We start from the raw sequence: 20009 nt of genomic DNA on the forward strand, positions 1-20009 counted from the left end.
GTCACCTCTCACATAATTACCATTTCCTTTTCATGGTGAGAACATTTAACATCTACTCTCTCAGCAACTTTCAAGTATATAATACAATATTATTAACTGTAATCACCATATTGTACATTAGATCCCAAAAACCTATTCATCTTATAACTTAAAGTTTGTACCTTTTGACCAACATCTCCTCATTTCCTCCACTTCCCAGACCCTGGTAACAACCATTCTACTCTCTGTTTCTAAGAGTTCAGCTATTTTAGATTCTGCATACAAGTGATAACATAGAGTATTTGTCTTTCTCTGTCTGACTTATTTCACTTAGCATAATGCCTTCAAGGTCCATCCATGTTGCTGCAAATAGCAGGATTTCTTTCTTTCTCATGGCTGAATAATATTCAATTATACGTAATACATGTATAATCCTGATTAAATAATATTCAATTATATATAATTGTTTATATCCCGTGTATATAATCCTGATATATATTATATGTACATGTATATAATCACATCTTCCTCATTCATTCATCTGTTGACAGACATCTAAATTGTTTCCATATCTTGACTGTTTGTGAATAATGCTGCAGTGAACATGGAGGTGCAGATATCTCTTCAAGATCCTGAATTCAATTCCTTTGGATATATACACAGAAGCAAAAATACTGGTTCATATGCTGTTCTTTTAAGTTTTTCTTGAAGATCCTCCATACTGTTTTCCATAGTGACTATTCCAATTTAGATTCCCACCAATAGCGCACAAGTGTTACCTTTTTTCTGCATTACCACCACATCTGTAATCTCCTCTTTTGATGATAATCATTCTATCAGGTGTGAGGGATATCTCAGCATGGTTTTTGTGGGGTTTTTTGTGTGGTTTTTTTTTTTTTTTGCATTTCTCTGATGACTAGTGACATTGAGCACCTTTTCATGTACCTGTTGGCCATCTGTATATATTGTTTGGAAAAATGTCTATAAAGTTCCTCTGCCCATTTTTAAAATCAGATTGTTTTCTTGCTATTGGGTTGTGTGAGTTCATTTTATCTTTTGTAAGTTAACTCTTCATCACATATATGACAAACATTTTCTTCCAATTGGTAGGTTGCCTTTTCATTTTGTTGAGTTTCCTTTGCTGTGCAGAAGCTTTTTTTTTTTTTTAATTGTAGTACCACATACTAATTTTTGCATTTGTTACTTCGCTTTTGGCGTCATATCCAAAGAAGCATTGCCAAGACCAATGTCAAGGAGCTATGTTTTTTCCTAGGAGCTATATGGTTTCAGGTTTCAGATTTTAGTCTTTAATTTAGGTTAATTTTTGTGAGTGGTTTGTGATAAGGATCCTTTTTCATGCTTCTGCATGAATACCCATTTATTGAATACCATTTATTGAAGGGACTATCCTTTATCCAGTAAGTATCTTGACTTCCTTGTCAAACATAGTTAATCATATATGTTAAGGTTTATTTCTGGGCTTTCAATTATGTTCCATTGGTCTATGTATCTGTTTTATGCTAGTACCATATTGATTTGATTTCTATAGCTTTGTAGTATAGTTTGAAATCACAAAATGTGATGCTTCCAGCTTTGTTCTTTCTTGGGATTGCTTTGGTTATACAGGGTCTTTTGTGGCTCCATACAAATTTTAGGATTGTTTTATCTATTTCTGTGAAAAATGCCACTGGAATTTTAATAGGGATTGTATTGACTATATAAATGGCTCTGGGCCGCATGGACATTTTAACAATATAAAGTCTCCTAATTCATGAACACAGAATATATAAACACAACAAATCATTGTTTGTGTCTTCTTCAATTTCTTTCATCAACATCTTATAGTTTTTCAGTGTACATATCTTTCACTTCCTTAAATTAATTCCTAAGTATTTTATTGGTTTTGATACTATTGTGAATGGGACTGTTTTCTTTGTTTATTTTTCAGATAGTTCATTGTTAGTGTCTAGAAATGCAACTGATTTCTGTGATTTGTATCCTGCAACTTTATTGAAATAGTTGATTAGTTCTAAAAGTTTTTTGATGGAGTCTTTAGGATTTTCTATATACAACATCATATCATCTGCAAACAAATATAATTTTATTTCTTCCTCTCTAATTCATATGCTGTTTTTTTCTTGACCAATTATTCTGGCTAGAACTTTCAGTGCTATATTAAGAGGAGTAGTGAAAGTGAGCACCCTTGTCTTGTTTCTGATCTTAGAGGAAAAGTTTTTAATCATTCACCATAAACTATGGTGTTAGCTATGGGTTCGTCACAGATGGTCTTCATTATGTTGAGGGTTGTTTATTTATACTTAACTTGTTAAGAGTTTTTATCATGAAAGGTTGTTATATTATGTCAAATGCTTTTTCTGTGTCTATTGAGATGATCTATGATTTTTTTTAATTTAAAGATTTTTTGATCATATTATTTTTATCTTTCATTCTATTAATGTGGTGTGTCACATTTATTGATTTGCATATGTTGAACCATCCTATTCCACCATGATGCTGACATCACTCCCATAATTTATTTTAAAAACATTTTTAATTCCCCTGTTTCCATATATATTTAAACTGTTTCCTATTTTCTGCTATTAGAGACAACTCTTCAATGAATAGCTTTGCATTTACAACTTTGTTTACTTGTTCCATTACTTCCCGAGTATAAATGTCTAGTTGTGGTTTTGCTAAGTCAATTTTCTAATTTTCAAGATTCCTAACTCTCTGGAATCTTCTTGTTCATTTGACTTTCTGGAAAATGATTGAATGTATTCTTTCAATACAGTCATCCCCCTGCTGTTGGTCAATAAATCCAAGTATTACCCAAGCTGCATAGTGCCAAAGAGTATTTAGCCAGGTGTGGACCGAGAAAGAACAAGCCAACTATCATGAATCCTTTGGGATGTGTGCATGATGGTCTTCTCCCACAAGGAAAACAAAACAAAGACACGGCAAAAACTCAAAGAAAACTTTGGAAGGCTAAAACCTGCTATTCTTTGGTTTCAGCATTTCTGATGATTATTATGTCATTTGCAAATGATGGTCCAGGTTATTCTGCTCAGATAATACATATTTCTCTCCTCCAAAGATGTTAGCCTTTTATGTCTTCCTTCTAAATGTTCTTTAAAATGTTGTCTCTGGAGAAAAGAAAAGAATTAAAAACAAGGAAGAATTTCTGGCAGAACAGTATGATCTGCTCCGTTAAATATGCTCTGTCTTTCCTCCAGTTTCTCCCCTAGTTAATAACTCCTCAGAAAAAAAATTTTTTTTACTGATAGAATTATTTTCCCTAATCTCTGTGTAGTTTAATTTGGAAACATTCCTAGACCAACATCCAAAATAATTTAGGGCAAGTGAAAAAGGTGAAGCTGACCTTGACCAAAATTCAAGTAATCACTCATGGTTGGTTCTGTCAGAGGAACCGATGATTAGAAGGCAGGACTGTGGCAGCAACTAAGAGAGAAAGGCTTCAACGTCCCTTCACCTCTCTGAGTGGTCAGGAACCTGCTGGTTGGAAGAATTGGGTAGGGAGGGGTGGGGGCAGAGGTCAAAGAGCAGAGTGGCATCCCGTAAAGACCAGCAAATTGGGAATATAACACCTTTGGTTTGTGGTTTGAAACCCAGCTGCTCCAACTATCAGCTTGGAACACATTATCACTTAGAAGCAGTAGAGTATAATGGTCAAAAACCCAGGCTTACGAATCAAGCAAAGGAAAAAAGAAGACCTTGTCCCAAAGCTCAAGGAACTTGGATGCTGGGATTTTTTTAGTGTCTAAACAAAAAACATTAAGTGTGAGAAAACTTCTGTTTATAGCAACCATGCTGTCAGTCGAGAGGAAGAGTGACTCTACCTTTGAATCATGCGTCTGCTGTTTATTGGGACTCTGGTCTCGTCTAAGTTACTTTACTTCTCTCAGCCTGGGTGTCCTTATCTTTAAAATGAGGGTAATAATGCCTACGCAACAGGGTTGTCTTGGGAATTCAATGTATAAAGCACTCAGTGGAGTGCTTGACACAGAATGTTATAGCTATGATTGTATTATTATGATTAGCCTTTCTAAATCACAATCGACTCATCTGTGAAATAGGTTGTTACCTGATGATTACTACAATTTCTTCTAATTCAATTTTATTTTTTTTTTAAAAGATTTTATTTATTTATGTGACAGAGAGACAGCCAGCGAGAGAGGGAACACAGCAGGCGAGTGAGAGGAAGAAGCAGGCTCCCAGCGGAGGAGCCCGATGTGGGACTCGATCCCAGAACGCCGGGATCATGCCCTGAGTCGAAGGCAGACGCTTTAAAGACTGCGCTACCCAGGCGCCCCTAATTCAATTTTAATTCAAGCATCTTACATTTAAAATACTGTGCAAGCACAAAATCTACCCCTACACTTACAATTTAATCATAGTGCGTTAGCTTTAAACATATATATGTTGTTCACTTGTAAACTATTCTCAGATAAATAAGATCATCATGGTTAAATGCCTATCACCATAACTAACAACTGAGCTCTCAACTTCTATTTAACCTAATAAGGTACAGAACATACACATTCAAACACAGCGATCTCTTCCCCTAATCCTCACCTCTCTTAGCTCATTTCCTACAACACTCTCTCCCCAGCCCTCCCCAGCTTCAGTAGTTTCCTTGTTATTCCAGTGAATACACAATGCATAATCCCAACTCGGAGTGTTTATACTTGCTATGTCCTCTTCCTGGAATATCCCACCCCTAGATTTCCAAAGGTCCTGCCCCCTCATTTCATGCAAGTCTCCCATCAGAAAGGCTTTCCCTGACCACAACCCTCCATATTATCGGTCTTTAGCTCTAATCCTCAGTATCTATTGCCCCATATATTACATATATATTTGTTCTTGTTCATGCCCTTCACTATAAAGTATGTTCCATAATGGAAAAGATTTTGTTACTATTCCTACCTGGATCCCCAGAGTCTAGAAGTATGCCTGGTATATAGTAGGAACTCAGTAAACATTTGACAGTTGAATGAATGAATGGAAAAGAAGGGAAGGAAGGAGGAAGAAAACAAAGAAATAAAGACCCATGAAGAGTGGATCGAAGATTGAAAGAGTAACCTGTTATTCCCCTTCTAAAAAATATGTATACAATCTCTCAGGGGCCTTGATTACTTCAACTAACAGGCACTTTTTTTTTCCTTTTTTTTTTTTTCTAGCTTTAGTGAGATGGTGAAGTTTTAATTCAAGCATATATTTGACTGGTTGTAGAAAGAGTGACAGATTTACTCAGCCACCTTCGTGAAGACTCTGAACTCTGGAGGTCCTGCTAGTCTCCTCCTGAAGTAAAGAGAAGAAAATTGTGAGCTGAGTCTTGAGGAGATGTGGAAGCCCGTCTCCATGCCACCTGCCTAGAGTCCTGATGCCTTTTCCCCCTAAGGGGCTGTTTGCTCCTCTTTGAACAGAAAGCTGGACGGGAAATGGGTTTTGATATTCTTAGTCTTCTTCACCGTGAACTAAATGCAGATAGGGACTAACCCATAACATAGATATACAATCACTTTTGTTTTTATTCACAAAAAAAAATTTTTTTTAAGATTTTATTTATTTGACAGAGAGAGACAGCCAGCGAGAGAGGGAACACAAGCAGGGGGAGTGGGAGAGGAAGAAGCAGGCTCCTAGCAGAGGAGCCCGATGTGGGACTCAATCCCAGAACGCTGGGATCACGCCCTGAGCCGAAGGCAGACACTTAACGATTGCGCCACCCAGGCGCCCCACAAAAAAAATTTTTGATTTTTTTTCTTAAGTTTTAAGTTAACAACCAGGAATTGAGTTTATTTTGCTCTAATAGTCTAAGCAAGTATCATAAATTTAATTCCAGGTCCAAGGAAAATTTGTAAAGAGAATTCTTTTCAGATGTGTTCCTGCATAGAGAATTGACTTAATTATGTTCCTGCTGGCATAAAGAGGGGTCAAAATCTGGTGGAAAGACACCTTTTCTTTTTTTTTTTTTAAAGATTGCATTTATTTATTTGACAGAGAGAGACAGCGAAAACAGGCAGGAGGAGTGGGAGAGGAAGAAGCAGACTCCCAGCAGAGGAGCCTGATGTGGGGCTCGATCCCAGGACTCTGGGATCATGCCCTGAGCCGACGGCAGAGGCTTAACAACTGAGCCACCCAGGCGCCCCAGAAAGACACCTTTTCAAAGAATTCCTAGTATTATGGTTTAGTCCTATGGTTCTTTCCTCTTTCTGCACTGTTCCTGCTAATTACTCCAACAAACAAGAGCTCTCGGTGTTGAAAACAAAAAAAAGCAGTAATAGGAAGAATGCTTATGTTTATAGACATTGTCTTCTATTTACCATTGTATCAATGATAGATACAATGGCTTATTTCTGCAACCCTTTGCTGGATACCTGTATGTCCTAAGTGTGGGGCTAGATACCAGAAACAATAGATGTATCTGAAACAGCTCCAGCCCACAAGAAGTTTTCAGCCTAGGAAGGGAAACAGAGGAGTGTGGTGATAGGAGGTGGGTGCAGAGTACCCATAGGATTGGAAGGAGGGGGCACATCGCACATGCAGGGACATGTGGACATCATTCATTCACAGAACATTTATTGAATACTTCTCTACAAGGCATTGTTATAAACCAAATATTCTTAGTTCCGGTGACAAAAACCCTGAGTTTCACCTATATTATTTTCTGTATCCTATTTACAGAGTACAAAAGCTCATTTATTTTTTCCACGTAATACAATATAGATCTTTTTACATACCGATGCGTACCAAAAAATTATGTGCACATTTTGAAAAGTTATGTGAATTTTTAAAAACTATTTTTAAAGAATGCTTGTATGATTATAACAGTAATGCACTGCAGTGTTTGGAAAATACAGAAGGAATATATAACAATAATTTTACCACCCACACATAATCACTGTTAACAATTTATTGTATTACACACACACACACACACAAAAATAGGCACATGCACAGACATACACACTTAGAAAAACACACTTTATACATAGTTGGGATCATGCAGAGGATATAGTTTTGTATTGTACATTTTTCACTTAAAATGAAATATGAAATATCCTAAAGTGGGTACATACAAACTTTCTTTGTGAATATACCTGCAATCACAATCACTTCAAGGAATTTTTTGTCAATTCTAATAAAGTAGAATTTGCACTAAGGGATTTATCTGTTATAACACTGAACTTCTCTCCTGCAGTTTTTTTTTTAAGATTTATTTATTTATTTTACAGAGAGAGCGAGAGAGCACACAAGCAGGGGGAGGGGCAAAGGGAGAGGTCGAGAGTCTCGAGCAGACTCCCCGCTGAGCACAAAGCCAACACAGGGCTTGATCTCATGACCCCAAAATCACTAACTGAGAGGAAATCAACAGACAGTGCCACCCAGGTCCCCCTCCTTCTGCATGTTTTTATTTTTTTTAAAAGATTTTACTTATTTGTCTGTTAGAAAGAGAGAGACAGTACAAACAGGGGGAGTGACAGGCAGAGGGAGAAGCAGGCTCCCTGCTGAGCAAGGAGCCTGATGTGGGACTCAATTCCAAGACCCTGGGATCACGACCCCAACTGAAGGCAGAAGCTTAACCTACTGAGCCACCCAGGCATCCCTCCTGCAGGTTTTATTAAAGCAGAATAAATTTATACAGATAAGTTAGCCTGAGAATTTCCTGTTTTCACCTGTAATAAAGAAACACTAAAATCTGAGACCTTTATTTTTTTTCCTGCCTCTCATAAAAGGGTACCAAGAACGTTGTATATTCCTGCCCTATTATGATAGTGACCATGGCATAAAAGTTTAAATGTCCTTAATAACAAATTTACAAATTTACTGGCAAAAAATTAGACAATCAATTGACTTGATAAAAATAAAGTGTCCAGCATGATATCTTAAAAACTCAGAACAATCATTTTTAGAATATTTTTTCCTATTATAGAAGTAATACATGCTTCTTAGAGATAATTTGAAAAATTCAATTTGTTTAAAGAAAAAAAAATGAGTAGTAGCAATACCACCCCAAGATAACTTTTCAAACACTTTGCTGAATATTCATTTTTTCCATTCAAATGATTAAAAAGTTATAATCACACATTTTATCTCCTGATTTTTAGTTAACATTATAAAAATTGTTAAATCCCTCCATACAATTTTAAAACGTTGTTTTAATAACATAATATCCATCATATAAATGGATCATAACTTAGCCATTTACCTATTACTCAATACTATACATGTTTCCAGGCTTTTTAGTGAAAGTGAAAAGATTTGCATATGAAGCTTTTTCTGTATTTGGGCTATTTTCTCTAGGTCAGTGTGATTTTTTTTTAAGATTTTATTTATTTACGAGGGAGGTTGGGGAGGGGAGGAGCAGAGGGAGAGGGACCAGCAGACTCTGCACTGAGCATGGAGCCCGCCCGACAAGGGGCTTGGTCCCAGGACCTTGAGATCATGACCTGAGCCAAAACCAAGAGTTAGGCGCTTAACTGACTGAGCCACCCAGTCTCCCCAATGTGATGGTTTTTTGATACATCAACCTGGCTGGCTTACAGGCAGTCCCATTATTCGATCAAACACTGATCTAAGTGTTGCTCTGAAGGCACATTGTAGATGTGATTAAAGTCATAATCAATTGATTTTAAGTAAAGGAAATTATCTTAGATACTCTGGGTAACCTCGCTTAATCAGTTAAAAGGCCTGAAAAGCAGAACTGAGGCTTTCCAGGGAGAAGAAGAAATTCCTCCTATGGACTACAGCTTCTGCTCATACCATGCCGGGAAATTACAGCCTGTCCTTCCTGACGGCTTGCCCCACAGATTTCGGACTTGCCTAGCCAAACCCCACAATGCACAAGCCAATTCCTTGCAATAAATCTCTTCATATATATAGCCTACTGGTTCTGCTTCTTTGGTCCACCCCTGACAGATACATTTATGTTCTCAGAAGTATACGTACTAGCTCAAAAAGTTCACCCAACAAAAAGTCCAAAATACAATTCCTGTCGCTTTCTTCTTATAACTTTCTCCATGATTTTAAAAATATTTAGATGATGTCTTTCTTGCCAACTAATCTCAGATAGCCTAAAACTGAGCAAGTAGCTGGAATCATGCTTAACTGAAGACCTGTTTTACGGCTAAGCTAAGAAAAATTACACTCAGAACCAGCCATGTTGGGGGCATTTGTTCAGCTTGTGTGTTAAACAAAGTGCAACTAAGATGGTCCGAATCTTTCCCCAGCAGTGTTGGCAGCCATTCAAAGTGTCTCAGCTAACACTTCATTATCCAGGCAATCCAGGACTTCTATGATACCACACTTTCCATTGGGCTGATTATTTAAATGGACTCTTTCTATTTATAATGTAATATCAAACCTAAACAAAAAGATATCACACACACCTATGTGCATATATACACATATCTACCCAAACACATAATAACTTGTTTTTTTACCTTTTTTTTTTTTCAGTATAGTTGAGACACAACGTTATGTTAGTTTCAGGTGTACAATACAGTGATTCCACAAGTTTATACGTTATGCTGTGCTCACCACAAGTGTAGCTACCATCTGTCACCCTACAACACTATCACAATATCATTAACTGTATTCCTTAGGCTGTGCCTTTTATTCCTGTGACTGCATTCCATATTAGCTTTTTAATACCCTTCATTCATCTTGTCTCATATGGACCCGTACAGCTTTTCAATTATTCTTTATAATCTCTTTTTAGACTTCACCTACTTTTATATATGGAAAATGGGTTTTTTTATTTTTTTAAAAGATTTTATTTCTTTATTTGACAGAGGGAGAGACAGCCAGCAGAGAGGGAACATAGGCAGGGGGAGTGGGAGAGGAAGAAGCAGGCACCCAGCAGAGGAGCCTGATGTGGGGCTCAATCCCAGGCCTCCGGGATCACGCCCTGAGCCGAAGGCAGATGCTTAACGACTGAGCCACCCAGGCACCCCTGAAAAATGTTTTTAATGACTTTAGATTGATGAGGAAATACTGTAACAAATAATAATTGCACGCTGAGGAAGAACATGTATGTATGTAAACTGATTCCTTACAAAGTCATGTGTGCTATTCTTTTTCTGGAAAGTTGAACAGGATACTAAATCACAGCAAGACTTCGTCAGTTTTTTGTTTTTCCACAGAGTGTATAAAATTGTTTCTAAATTTAGATCAGGTAGGCTACTGTATATCCACTGCAGTGCTTAAGAACAAGGACAGAGTTGAAGAGAAGGTTTTCAGAAGTCTATTAAAAATTGGCCTCATATAAAAGAATTGGACTATTCATAGGGTTCCTTCTGTCTTCCAAAGTGAATGGTTCTGGACATTTGAAATGATTATGAGATGAGGATTTTCCACCTACATAAAACAATGAGCAAGATAAATAACACACCATGAGATGATTTATAAATGTGATGCCTTTAGAACTGGAGCTTAGATGGCCAACGGCTGTACATGGTTGAAGGAGTCTAAGTGTCTTACCAAGCTAGAGATGCCTGTGGGGCACACAGATAACACTGTGTAACTGGCAATTAGAAATTTAGGCCTGGACTGCAAAAGTGAGGTTAATAAAAGTAGAATTACTTATAACATGTCCACACGAAGTCTAGTGGTTATGCTTTAGTGTTCAAAGTACCCAATGTCATGATCTGCAAACATCAGTAAATGTGCTGAATGAATGAGTCCGTCTTTTTTCCCTTTGATAAGCAGTTTGAACTGCAAATTGCCATTGGTATAGAAAGCCCTTTCCCCCATGGTACTTTCCACAAAATTCTCCCTATTCTGACATACTTTAGGGTCTATGTGGACTCTGAAAAAAAAGAAATAGAAAACAAGACTTTGTAAAGAGGTGTTCTAGAAAATGATTAAAATCTTGATTAAAATCCAGAAGCTTCACAACCTCCTCACAGTTGAACTGAGGAATTCAATATACACTGAGGGCAAGGTCCTGGACCTCTGGGAAAATGGGAACTTCGTCTTATTCATGTGTATATCTCCATGGTAGGTGCTCAGTAACTAATTACAGAAGGAAAGAAGGGAGGGAGAGAGGGGGACCGGGGAAGACTTTTGATGACTTTTGAATTCTGGGAGTTTTTTAAATATCTTTCAATATCTTACAGTTCTCTATCTATCTATCTATCTATCATCTATCTATCTATCTATCCATCATATATCCATCTATCTTAACTACAGCAAAATGCCACATTTACCAGTTGAAAAATACATTGTCATTAAGTGTTATGCAAAATGACAGGAACTAAGTGGGATGGTGGGAGAAAAAAAGGGGAGAAATTGTTTCAGGACCAAGAAATATAGTTACTATCTGGGATTTGAGGTTCAGAATTCTTTATTCAGATGCAGCTAAAGAGTAAGAATCAATGGTGAAACCAGTTACTGCACTTTGGATATTATATATTTTATAAATATCCATTTTATTATGTTGAACAGATGGTCAAAATCAAGTTTCAGGCAGTAACCAAGTAACTTTGTGTGATATAAACCTATAATTCACTTTCTGAATAGTTGTACATTTGGAATGGAACCATTGGGCACACATGACTAAACCCTATTCTCTGGTTAAGCAACTTTATACCATGCAAATAAGTGGACAATCTGTAAGTGAGACCTAGGATTTATGCAATTTTCCAAGTTCCAAAAGTAAGTAATGTATTTTAATGGTCTTAATATTTTTAAAATCTCAGGTGCTATTTCTATGACAAAAATGGATTCCAGATCACACCATAAGCATATATTATATCTATATTAGAAGGATTAACTTAATTGAAGTAATTCCCCTGATGGCTCTGATCTACATACAGATTTTTAGCTGAAAGATTCATACAACATGAAATGCCCATCAGCCTTAAAGAATAATTCATTAAGTGTATGGATTTTGCATAATTAATCATAATAAGTGAATAAATGGGAAAAATCAAGTAATGTATGGTTAAGCACTCTGGCATCAGCATACTTATTTCCCAAATAAGTGAAATCTCATTTCTTCGTCAGTGTCTATTTCTGATTAGGGAACTACTTCTCTCTCTCAAAAAATACTTTTTATGTGTTTTTATTCACTTTTTATTGTCCAAATATGCCACTTATTTTATATACATTATGCTAAACAGGACATTTTTCTATACATAGTCTCCAAATCCACTGGTTAAAAATTAAAATAACTACAGAGAAAATAAAAGAATACAAATATTTTTTAATTCAGTTAATTAACATATAATTTATTATTGATTCTAGAGGTAGAGGTCGGTGATTCATCAGTCTTATGTAATACCCAGTGCTCATTACATCACATGCCCTCCTTAATGTCCATCACCCAGTTACCCCATCCTCCCACACTCTCCACTCTAGCAACCCTCAGTTTGTTTCCTATCATTAAGTTTCTTATGGTTTGTCTCCCTCTCTGATTTGTCTTGTTTTATTTCTTCCTCTCTTCCTCTATGATCCTTTGTTTTGTTTCTTAAATTCCACATATGAGTGATATCATATGGTAATTGTCTCTCTCTGATTGACTTATTTCACTTAGCATAATACCCACTGGTTCCATCTATATCATTGCAAATGGCAAGATTTCATTTTTTTATGGCTGAGTAATATTCCATTGTATAATATATATACCACATCTTCTTTATCCAATCATCTGTCAATGAACATTGGGGCTCTTTCCATAGTTTGGCTATTGTGGACATTGCTGCTATAAACATTGGGGTGCAGGTGTCCCTTTGGATCACTACATTTATATATTTGGGGTAAATACCCAGCAATGCAATTGCTGGGTCTTGGGTAGCTCTACTTCCAACTTTTTGAGGAACTGCCATACTGTTTTCCAGAGTGGCTGCACCAGTTTGCATTCCCACCAACATATCATCTCCTGACTTGCTAATTTTAGCCATTCTGACTTGTGGTTTTGATTTGTATTTCCCTGATGCCATGATGTTAAGCATTTTTTCACATGTCTGTTGGCCATTTGTATGTCTTCTTTGGAGAAATGTCTGTTCATGTCTTCTGCCCATTTCTTGATTGGATTATTTGTTCTTTGAATGTTGAGTTTGATAAGTTCTTTATAGATTTTGGATACTAGCCCTTGATCTGATATGTCATTTGCAAATATCTTCTCCCATCTGTCAGTTGTCTTTTGGTTTTGTCGACTGTTTCCTTTGCTGTGCAAAAGCTTTTTATCTTGATGAAGTCCCAATAGTTCATTTTTGCCTTTGTTTCCCTTGCCTTTGGAGTTGTGTCTAGCAAGAAGTTGCTACAGTCGAGGTCACAGAGGTTGCTGCCTGTGTTCTCCTCTAGGATTTTGATGGATTCTTGTCTCATATTTAGGTCTTTCATCCATTTTGAGTCCATTTTTGTGTATGGTGTAAGGCAATGGTGTAATGATCCAGTTTCATTTTTCTGCATGTGGCTGTCTAATTTTCCCAACACCATTTGTTGAAGACACTGTATTTTTTTCCATTGGATATTCTTTCCTGCTTTGTCAAAGATTAGTTGACCATTGAGTTGAGGGTCCATTTCTGGGTTCTCTAAGGAATACAAGTATTTCCAAAAACTAAAAAATTAAAGGGCACCTGGATGGCTCAGCTGGCTAAGCATCCGACTCTTGATTTCAGCTCAGGTTGTGGTTTTGGGATGGTGGGTTCCAGCCCTATGTTAGGCTCCATGCTCAGTGGGGAGTCTGTTGCAGATTCTCTCTCCCTCTCCTCTGCCCTTACCCCACTCACAGTTTCTCTCACTCTTTCTCTCTCTCTTTCTCTCTTTCTAAAATAACTAAATAAATCTTAAAAAAAAAAAAAAAGCACTAAAAACTTGAATGATATGTTAAGGGCCCTTATAACACTTCCATGCCAGCTGAAGTTTGAAAGTAATAGAAGGACATATTATAAGTTTTGCGTAATAGTTTTTTGTTCTTTGGGAATTTCTCAAAAGTCCCTAAGAATTTTTCTAAGTCTGATTTTTTGTTCTCCAGGTGGCAAGATGTTTGCTACAGATTTTAGCTTCAGAGCCTTCCTACTTTTAGGCTAAGTTAAGATTTGTCTTTTATGCTGGCTCTGCTACTTACTCACTGTTTAACTTTGGGATAGTCCAGCTCCAGTTTTCTCATTTGTAAAATGGAAACAATAATGCCTGCCTCATAGGTGTTTGTGAGGATTTGAAGAAACATTATAAAGTGCCTAGCACAGGACCTGGCCCACTGTAGGCAGCTAATACTTGGTAGCAGTTGTGGTGGAGATAGAAGAGGAGGTGGTGGTGGCTGTTGATTGCCTACACAAGAAAACAGAGAAGTGTTTCCTGGGCTCCACGAACTGAATGTGGCAGTGGGCCTTTAAGTGGAAGTGTGCTGCAGCTGCCTTGCTCTGGGCCAGAGTGCCAATTGCTAAATATTTATCAATTTTTCGAGTTTGGCAGTTGTGGAAGCATTTACACCATAGAAATTGGCAAGTGCTGTAAACCAGAGGTTCCTCCCACGCTGCATTTTACCCAGCACACCACGGCTTTTAAGCCTTATCTTACGAAGTTTATTTATTAAAGATATTTGTCTAACTTCAGATTGTTCTTATGGCTGCAGATTTCAATAAATCCTTCATGCACATGATTTAAGCTTAATTTATGGGTTGGCCCAGGTGAAAACTAAAGGCAGACCCGCTATTCAGTTCTCTGCTCTGCTCCTTCCTGTTTAATCATAATCACTTCACTTCTCAAGGCTTTTACTCACTATTTCATGGTTTCCAATACCAGTTGTCACTCAAAGAGGCAGCAGAGAGAGTTAAAAAAATTAAAAAAATAAAAAAAGCTATGCAACTATTTTTTAAAGCCTGTGTGTGTGTGTGTGTGTGTGTGTACCTATACCTATATCTCTACCTACACCTGTACACTATGGGAAGAACAAAACTTGTGTGCACCAACCAAACTAAGTGTGTGCTGTCCTCCTGGACACACGGGAAGGCTGCATTTCCCAACATAAGGGGATCTGGGTGGGCTCACGTAACTAGTTCCGGCCTAGGGAATATGAGTGGAAGTTATGGACCACATCCAAATCCAGTCCTTAACAAAAGTTCTCACACAATCTTTTCTTCTCTCTCTCAATCACTCTCCCTCTCCTTCTCTCCCTCTCCTCCTCTCTCTCTTTTCCCCATGTATGGAGCTGGACATCCAAAATAGCGATATCAGACACCTAAGGCACCTCTGAGGCAAGAGTTGCCCCAAAAGACTGCCTGACCTGCCCAGACAATGACCTGAGTGAAAATAAACCAACAGTGTGCTTTGCCACTGAGAGCTCAAAGATGTTTTACTACAACAATATCAACTCATAAATATTATCATCTTCCCTTACATTTCTACAACAAATCTCCAGAAAGAAGGGGTGGGCAGGAGGCCTATATTCCGGGAAGCCTGGATTCATGTTATTTCCATTCTCCATACTTGGGTTTTTTCTTTAAAGAATGTTCACAAGAATAAATTTAATGCATAGTTTACTGTAGAAAAATCTGGAGGAAGAAGTGTAGCAATTATTTCAAAATCTTTTGAAATATACTGCTTTTGAAAGAGATGTGGAGCTATGTCGGTTTTCTAAGAACTTCCAGTTTTACTAAGCCAAGCAGATTTTTTTGTTAATTGAACATTTTACATATTAAACTAACTTTTTTTAAAAGATTTTATTTATTTATTTGACAGAGAGAGAGAGCCAGCGAGAGAGGGAACACAGCAGGGGAGTGGGAGAGGAAGAAGCAGGCTCCTAGCAAAGGAGCCTGATGTGGGGCTCGATCCCAGAATGCCAGGATCACGCCCTGAGCTGAAGGCAGATGCTTAATGACTACGCCACACAGGCACCCCTAAACTAATGTTTAGATAAGTAAAATGTAAACTATAGGACTGTCTAATGAGTTACATTTACACTTCATGGCACATCATGTTAAACCCTGGTATAATGAATAGGTCAAGTGCCTTTAAGCTCATTTCGTATATTTTGTTAAAAAGATATTATGAACTCCTGAAGAGACTATTTAACTGAGAATTTTTAAAAATTGAGTTGTCCTCACTGCTTTGCCCCTCTCTTGCTGTTAAGACCTTGAACAAATCACTTACCTTCTCTGAATCTCAGTTCTTCACCTAATAAACTGAGGAAGTTCCAAACAGATGATTCTGTATAACCAAGAATATACTTAAAGTCTGAAATATGACTATTAAGAGTTATTGAATTTATAGACTTGCTTTTTAAAAATATATTGGTAGTAATAGTATACCAAAGTCCTTGATCAGGCATATATCCAGTGTCTGAGAATAATGTTCCAATGCAAAATTGAATCTCCTTTGTAACAATTTCTTTTACAATATGGTTTCCAGAACTGTTGAAAAACAGTCTTTGAAATCACCCCATATTAGTAAGAAAATGATGCAAAAAATATTTTATTTCTGGTTGTGCTATGAATGAAAGTAAAACATTTCCTTAAAAGCAGATTTTTAGAAGAATCCATAATTAAAGTAGATATCTTTAAAAATATGCCTGCTTTTCAGGTAATCTGTAATTTCAGGCAATTTCATTATTCTAAAACTCTACTAAATGCTTGAGAGATAAGCCAGTAGGAAGTTCATGGATAGATCTGGAAGTTTACCCTAATTCAACTAATATTTGTTGAGTACCTTCTATAAGTCAAGCTCTGTTTTGGACACTGTATGAAAAGATAAAACTTTATGGGAAAGATATCCCTCTGTCCTCAAGGACAGAATATCAAATATAAAATAACTATAACATAAGACAAGTCACAAAACCTGGTGAAAACATATTCTAAATGTATAATTCAGAAAAAGGGAGTGGTCACAGCCAAACATTAGTGAGGGGGCTTAATAAAGGATTTGGTGTGTGGATGCATCTTGAAGATTAACAGAATTCTGGCAGATGGAAATGGAGAGAATATTCCTAGTAAATGGAACAGAAGGAGAAAATGTGCAAAGGTGAGAAAATGTAGTATAATCTTAGAAAAAAGCACATCGTAGGTTTAACTAAAGCATAGAGAGTGGAATAAGAACCCATGAGAGGTTACATTGGGCAGGTAAGTTATGGAGGGCTCTAAATACCAAGCTGAAAAATATGTACTCAATGTGAAATATGTTTGTGGGTCACTAAAGATTTTGGTCAGGGGATAACAAGCTGGCTGAGGGTGAGGTAAATTCATGATAATATCAGTAGCTTAAGGAGAAGACAAAGTATTGGGGCCATCAAGTATCAATGGAAGCAATTAGACATGGACCATAGCATTGCTGGTGTGCTTAGATTCAAGTTTCTTGCACTTTTTCAAGGTCCCAAAGGCTCTCAAAGGATTCTGTGGGAGAAGCTGCCCTGTTGGTCCCCTGCTGTTGCCATAAATGCCTCATTTTCTGTGGTAGTTATCAAAAGTAGGCATTGCCCATTGTATTATCAAAATTAAAGAGAAAAAATAGTTCCAAATATACCTTATTTCCAAAGTAGATAGAGCACTCCTCCCAACCACGAATAAATAAAAACTTAAAAGATTAAATTGTATTCTGTATGCCCAGGAATCTTCCAGTGCTTTCATTTCTAAACAAAAGATCATATTGTGCTAAGAGAAGCTGTCTACAATTTGTTTCTCAACCTTCTTTTAAATCTATTGCCCCTTTCGGAAAAACTTAAAAATATCAGACCCTTTTCAAATGTTATTTGAGATTTCAATGTAAAGTAATGGATTAAGAAGACATCAAAGTAGTTCTTCGCCATCTTTCCTTCTTCCCAGCTGCCAGAGCCGTGAAGGTCGAGCTACGCAGTTTCAGTGGGTACAAGATCTACCTCAGATATGGGAGGCCCAATGCCAGGACTGATAGGAAGGTTTCCCAATTTCTTTTTTTTTTTTTAAGATTTTATTTATTTATTTGACAGAGATAGAGACAGACAGCGAGAGAGGGAACACAAGCAGGGGGAGTGGGAGAGGAAGAAGCAGGCTCATAGTGGAAGAGCCTGATGTGGGGCTCGATCCCATAACGCCAGGATCACACCCTGAGCCGAAGGCAGACGCTTAACCGCTGTGCCACCCAGACACCCCCCCCCAATTTCTTAATGCAAAATGCCCGTTGACATTCCTTTCTAAAAGGAATCCTCAGCAGATAAACTGGACTATACTCTACAGAAGAAAGCACAAAAAGGACAGTCAGAAGAAAGTCAAAAGACAAGAACCCAAGCTGTGCAGTCAAATTCCAGAAGGCCATCATTGGTGCCATCTCTTGCTGATAGAATGGCCAGGAGGAATCATTAACCTGAAGCTAGGAAGGCTCAACAAGAACAAGCTATCAGGGCTGCCAAGGAAGCAGAAGAGGCTAAGCAAGCATCTTTTAGACAGCAACGGCTGGCTGCTTCGAAGCTTCCCATGAAAGCAGCAGCTAAGCCAGAGATTGTGAAGCCCAGGGAGGCTTCCGCACCCTGAGTTGGTGGAAAACACTAAGTTGACAGATCAGCTATTTAAATAAACATCTGACTATTTCTTGATTTTAGACCACAATATGTAAAGTCATACTAACAATTTTATATACAGGTAATCTTATACAATTATGTGGCTTAACAAAAACCCAAGGAAAGAAACATTTTCTCAGCATTTAACCATCATTTTTATATTTTTATGGTCATTTCTCAGGAAAGTAGCAAAACAAAAAGGGAGGAAAGAGGTCATAAAATGAGTTGTCATTCCCATTTTTTACAGATAAAACACTGAACTGATAAATATCAAAATCAGAATTCAAACCCCAAAGTGACAACTTTTTGCAGCTAAACAGCACTTTTTACTTTTTTTAAGATTTATTTATTTATTGTAGAGAGAGAGAGTACACACAAGCAGGAGGGGTAGAAGGAGAGGGAGAGAATCTGAAGCAGACTCTGCACAGAGCGTGGATCCCTGGGACGTGGGACTCGATCTCACCACCCTGAGATCAGGACCTGAGCCGAAACCGAGCCAGATGTTTAACCAACTGTGCCACCCAGGCGCCCCAGCACTTTATACTTTTAAAAGGACTTTCTACATATTATTTCAATTTATTTAACTTTGACTAGACCCTTCCTTGATCTGAAAAGTGGATTTCTAAAGGCAAGGGTGAGACATGTTAAGATTCATGTTTGTGGTTTTTCTGCCTCTCTGATTTCCTCAGAGCAGGAGGAGAGGCAGGTGCGGGGATGGGGTAACTGGGTGATGGGTGTTAAGGAGGGCACTTGATGTAATAAGCACTGGGTGTTAGAGGCAACTGATGAATCACTAAACTCTACTTCTGGAACTGAAAAAAAAAGGATTCATGTTTATGACACTTGTATTCAAAATTTTTCACATATAAATATAAAAATTATGGTTATTTTCAAGAAAATATTTAACCATATGACCAGTCCAAAAAAAAATTGATGCTGAAATCACTGCTTTTTTCAGTTATCTCATAGCAAAAGTTTGTGAGGATTTGTACTTAGTCTCAAATTTTTTGATCACATTTTGCTGTAGCATACACACGCTATTTTGAGAGTTATAAAACCCAACACAATACCTTGCGAATATAGAATGTGCCCGATAAAATAGTTGCATTCATAAATGAACAAGTTAATGGTATAAGGTGCCAGAGAATAAGAAAATATAATAAGAAAAATTTAGAATGGAAATAAAGTAAGGCAACTTCAGGGATACTTTATAATTAAAATAGCAATTGAGGATTGCATAAATTTATTTAACTCATTGTTACTTCTACATTATAACTTACTTTTATATTTTCAAAGTCCATGTGCATTTAAATAAAGGTAAGTCTAAAGTTATGTCAGGTTTGTTTTTCTATGCTAGAAATTCTGAAAACTTGATACTTGTATTATTTGTTGATATATTTCAAGAGAGATTGTCACAATAAAAATTATTTAGGGATTGTTTCCATTATAATTTCAGTATATATTGGGTATTCCTGTGCCCTGTTGCTCACTCATCCATTTTTCATTTTTGCTTTTGTTTGTTTGTTTGTTTGTTTAGTAT

The 20009-nt window shown here is 37.1% G+C and overlaps 1 pseudogene; it reads left to right on the plus strand.

Moving 5' to 3' along the window:
• The first annotated feature begins 17252 nt into the window (after nucleotides 1-17252).
• Nucleotides 17253-18461, plus strand: LOC123793140 (large ribosomal subunit protein eL24 pseudogene; annotated as a pseudogene).
• The last annotated feature ends 1548 nt before the right edge of the window (nucleotides 18462-20009 follow it).

The sequence above is a fragment of the Ursus americanus genome, chromosome 13, assembly GCF_024610735.1.
Source record: "Ursus americanus isolate L20-20 chromosome 13, mUrsAme1.1.p, whole genome shotgun sequence".
Taxonomy (NCBI): Eukaryota; Metazoa; Chordata; class Mammalia; order Carnivora; family Ursidae; genus Ursus; species Ursus americanus.